This window comes from Myxine glutinosa, chromosome 6, assembly GCF_964187855.1.
Source record: "Myxine glutinosa chromosome 6, kmMyxGlut1.1, whole genome shotgun sequence".
Lineage (NCBI taxonomy): Eukaryota > Metazoa > Chordata > Myxini > Myxiniformes > Myxinidae > Myxine > Myxine glutinosa.
This window is the reverse complement of record NC_136266.1, coordinates 45252599-45258221: the sequence shown is the minus strand read 5'-3', so window position 1 is coordinate 45258221 and position 5623 is coordinate 45252599.

Below are 5623 nucleotides of genomic sequence, written 5' to 3'. Positions count from 1 at the left end.
TAGGGCGGGACAAGATGACTATTCGAGATCACATGACCACGCAAGGTTTGCGGCCCATTCTGGGTATTTTGTCTGTGTCCACGTATATGGCTGTAAACCCCAAATACAATGATCAATGATCTCTTCGTTACCTGAAATTTAAGAAGGAATTCTAAATTGGGATATAAACTTCTTGGCTTTGGGATTATAGCTTGAGGGTTTTTTCAGGAAATTCCACAAACGGAATATGATCAGCATTTTTCAAATAATTTCAAATATTAATCTACGATATAAGAGAGATGTCTGTCTGTGTGTGTGTCTGTCTGTCTGCCTGTCTGTGTGTGTCTGTGTGTGTGTCTGTCTGTCTGCCTGTATGTGTGTGTCTGTGTGTGTCTGTCTGTCTGTCTGCGTGTCGCCATTTTTCTCAGAGATGGCTGAACGGATCTTCGTCAAACTTTCAGAGGTTCATCAGTGAGTGCCTGGGAGTGTTTTAGGCCAAAAATAATAATAATAATAATAATAAAAAAATTAAAAAACGATCGTTTTTTTGGAGTTAAAAAAAAGAAATCGCTCGAAAGAGCCGAAGCCTTTTTAAATTAATGACAGGTATATACAAGTACACATTCGCATAAATAAATACAAAACAATCACCAGACATTTGAATACAAATAAATCAAATAATTCCGGAAGTGTACGAAGTTGGTAGTATGGCTTCTTCTTCTTCCTGATCTGCATCACACTTAACTCAGAAACGTGATGAACGCCACATTCACCCCATTCACCCACCAGCATATATGTGAACCCCCTTCCTCTCCTGCCTCCCCTTCCCCTTTCCCCCTCTCCCCCTTTCCCCTTCCCTCCCTCCCCCTCCCCATCCTCCCCCGCCCCCTCCACTCCCCTTCCCCCTCTCCCCCACCCCCTCCCCCATCCCTGCCCCTTCCTCCCCTCCCCTCCCCTTCCCCCTCCCTCCCCCTCTCCCCCATTCCCCTTCCCCCCACTCCTCCCCTCCCCCCTCCCATCCTCTTCTCCCCCTCCCTCCCTCTCCCCCCCTTCCTTCCCCCTCCACCCCACTCCCCCCTCCCATCCCCTCCCTCCCCTCCTCCCCGCCCGGCAACACCTTGTACTTCTGTTAGTATTACATAATTAAAATGTCGAAATGTACTTTGTATTATGTAATAGCAGGGTCCCTACCCTTTGGGGGGTTGGTTAATCGTTCAAAAAGCATCGTCTGGGTTTTGCAAGAACACTGTTGATGTTTGCATGGAGTACACCTAAAAGGATACATTCCAAGAGAGACTACCCCCCACCTCGAGTGGCCTTGTAGGCTTTGTGGCTGACAAAATCCCATTAAAATTGTAGGGTCTCATCTCAAAAGGGGCTAAAAGGGAATATATGGTCTAAAGCTCTGAATGGTTATGGGTCCAAGCTATCTAGCATGTCTGAAATAACATGTTGATGTCTGAAGTAAGGGGTCTAATTCGTATTAAGGTCGAAGTGGTCTAAAGGGATTCAAAGGACTTAATGGGTGTAAAGGGTCTCTCTTGGTGGTATTAGAGGGTCTAAAGGGTCTTGGGGAGTCTTCGTGGTCTTGGGTCTCTTTATTATTTTATTTTATTTTTGTATACAAGATCGAGGCTCGTGTAAGAGCTAACAATGATCACAAAAAGACAAACTCACACATAAAACATATAAAGTCTGAACGGTCTTTTGAGTCTTCGAGGTCTTGGTGGTCCAGGAGGTCTTAAGGGTCTTGGTGTCTTAAATGGTTTATGGTTATTTGGGGAGTCTTAGGGGTCTTAGGAGCTTTAAGGGTCTTTTTGGTCTTAAGGGTTTTGGGGGGTCATTAGTGGTCTTAGGAGTGTTTAGGGGGTCTAAAGGTTCTTGGGGGCTTCAATGGTCTTAGGGGCTTCAAGAGCCTTAAGGTTTTAGAGAGTCTTAGAGGTATATATATATATATATATATATATATATATATATATATATATATATATTGTGGCGGTTACCTTATGTGCAGGTAACCATTACCTTATTTGGGCATAACACACGCGCACGGGCCTGTTGGACTTTTGGTTGTGCGGACAGCGGACGTGACGCACGCGCGGTTGCCGGAGCCACGCCCTCCGAAGAGGGCTTTTGGCTTTATGTAAGCATGCTGACTTCCGTTCGCTTTGAGTGTGCTGGATCTTGCTGTTTGAATAAACCAACTTCGAACCCTACGAATGGCCTCGTTCTCTCGCCTTCCGCGACTCCTAAAAAAAAAAAAAAAATACTGTATACGTACAGTGCGTATCAAAAAAAAAGGTAATCCGAATTCAAGGGGTTAATATGCAAAGGTTATTTATTTTGACAATTTACAGGTGGTTTACTAATTAGGAGGAGATCCTCAGCTTTCCATTGATACCTTCCATGCATCATTGCTGTCACACATGACCGAGTACATGTTCATTGAAAATGCCCATTTCAAATCGCATTTTTACAAGTTTGGCTAATCGATGAAAGTCAAGATAATTGGTGCAAAATGAACGTCAGATGTGAACTTTTCTCAGGAATGATTGGCCTTTATGCCCCCACACCTTCAACATGTCCACCTCCCCTTTCAACACAAAGCTCACAGTGGCGGAGCATGGCCTGAACTGCTCGCCTCACTATAGCCGGGTCATTGCGCAAAGCATCCACTTCATGTCGAATATGGCCCTGCAATTCGTCAAGATCACGGGGAGGAGTCACGAACACCTTGTTACTCCCGCCAGGGAGTAATGCATTCACTCGTGTCCGTGTGTGTGTGTGTTCGTGTGTTTGTGAACAAGATATCTGGAAAAGGTCTGAACGGATTTCGATGAAAGTTGGTGCCCTTGGGATAAGGCAGAATTGTTTGTTTTTGGTGAAGCTCAGGATATTATTCCCGATCCAGGAATTTTTTGAAGGATATTTTTACCATTGGAAGATAGGGCTCATTTTTTTAAACATTATCTTCTATATATTCTATATTTAACATTGTGATATGAAAATAGTTTTCATATTTGTTGTAAATGTAGTTTAAACTCGTGGTTATGCGTTAGAGCGGTGTATTTTGTGAGCAGCGTCATCTTCAATGTTCATTTTTTTATTTATAATAAAGATATATTCTGTTATTTTAAAACCACCAAAGTGTGTATTAGTTTTCCCAGTTTTAAAAAATGTATCGTTTGATACGTATAATGCTTTAAAATTTTTTTTTTTTTTTTTTTACCTCAGAAGAGATATCAACATTTAGCTCAGCGAATGTCATTCGCGGTGTCAGAATTTGATGAACTTATAAAGACTTAGTTCTAGATTTGTCAATAGCTGAGGTATATTAGCAAACTGAATAAACAGATTTGGCAAAATTCCAACTTTTTTTTAAAAAAGATCGCATATTCACCCAGGGTTGTGAGAGTCTGAGAAGAAGAAACCTCGCATGGGCTTCCCAGACCAAATAAATAATTCTGGTTCTGGCTCTGCGATTTTCAGGTTTATTACTCCCGCCAGTGAGTAACGCATTCGATCGTGTCCGTCCGCGTGTGTGTGTGTTCGTATGTTTGTGTGTTTGTGAACAAGATATCTGGAAAAGTTCTGAACGGATTTGGATGAAAGTTGGTGGGATGATTGCCCTTGGGATAAGGAAGAATTGATTAGTTTTTGGTGAAGCTCAGGATATTATTCCGGATCCAGGAATTTTTTTTGGAAAAATTTTTGGGAATTATTTTTTCTGTTTTACTGTATTAAAGCTTTTATTCTTATTCTTAAATGATGTTTTTCTCCTCTAATTCCGAGATATATCAAAATATATTCTCTGACAGTTTGGGCTTACTTTCTTTTTCATTTATTGTTTTGGGGAGAGGGGATGTTAAACAAAACGTATTATTCCAACTAAACCCACGGCGGGAGTATGCGCTCTACTGAGTGGCGTTCTAGTTCTTTAAATGTCCCCAAAGGAAATAATCACATGGTGTGAGGTCAGGTGATCTTGGCGGCCATTCCACTGCATGGTTGAGGGCGATGACTCGGTCTCCAAAGAGTTCCCTCAGTCGATCTCGGACAGCGATAAGACGATGTGCTGGGGCACAGTCTTGGCCCCACTAGAGATATCTGAAGACACCACAAACCTGTCGCTCAAAGTTCTCCTCCAGCTGCAGTAAAACTTCATCATTGATCATCTGCAGATACCTGTTACCATTGACATTCCTTTGAAAGAAAAATGGTCTGATCACCTGACCACTTCCACAAAGTCCCAACCAAAGTCCACTTTTGTCGATTCATGTTGGTGTCAAAATTAAATTCCGGGGGTTGTCCTGTCGGTGCATATTCAAGAACATTATGGGTATTGACCTTGCCGTCCATGGCGAAAGCAGCTTCGTCGCCATATAACGAGATACCGCAGGAAATTGACATCTGCTTCGCAACGTGCTATCAACCATCTGGCAAGCACCAGCCTCCTGTCAAAATCCCCTGGCGTAAGTTGATGCCGGATGTGAATCCGATATGGATGTTGGTGGAGGTCCAGTCTTGTGATCCGGTTGAATGTTGCCGGAGGCAATCCCGTCCCATTTCGTCTTGCGCTGGTATCCCGAGGATGCTCCAAAACTTGCTGCCTTACTGCTGCAATGTTCATTTCCAATCGCCCAGTGCGCCTCGTACCAGAATTCTCCTTGTTGCGGTTGAGGCTAGTGCCATGCTCTTGGTATTTTCTAACATTCGCCCAGATGGTTTTGGCTGCTGGAGGCTCCTGTTCTGGGAAACGTTCTCTGAACGCATCACGAGTTCGCTGCAAACTTCCGGTTTGGTGAAAGGTTGTAACCACGAAGGTCCGCTGTTCAGTTGTAAGTTGAACCATCTTTTCAATGACTCAGACTGTCTCTAAACCCATACACTGTAGGCCCATCTTAAATACCCATCTTAAACAAAGGATGATGCAACCGACGATTACCAGACCAGCTTAACAATTTCACATAATCAACTTGGCAGTCGACAAGTAATGCGTCCATTTAAAACTGTCTTGCAACAATTAGCTAAACTTGTAAAAATGCGATTTGAACTTGTCATTTTCAATGAACATGTACTCGGTCATGTGTGACAGCAATGATGCATGAAAGGCATCAATGGAAAACTGAGGATCTCCTCATAATTGGTAAACCACATGTAAATTGTCAAACTAAATAACCTTTCATAGTCAGGGTGCAACTGATGTTCAAACAGGACGTAATTATGAGAAATATAGACACACTGATTCATGGACAGATGGACAGACCATGTTTTTCGTTTTTATCATGGAGTACAATCGTACTCCATATGTCGGGATGGTAAGGGGAAAAAATTCCCTCTCCCCCCCCCCCCCCATTCAAATGTGTAGCCCACAAAGTAATAAGCTTAAAAGCTACTATAAAGTGAAGTCATAAGCATTTAAAAGCCATATCTTTTATTCTTCAACGTTTTCATAACTAACAACAATTAAAATACACCAAAAATACATCGTGAAAGTACCAGATGGGGAGATCGCAAAATCGGCGTTTGTTGATAAATATCACTGTGCCCAGCACAATAATGGCTGAAGCAATTATAATGATTCCAACTGAAGGAAGCGATGCTCTCTCTCTTGGGTATTTCACCTGTATTATAAGCATTTTTT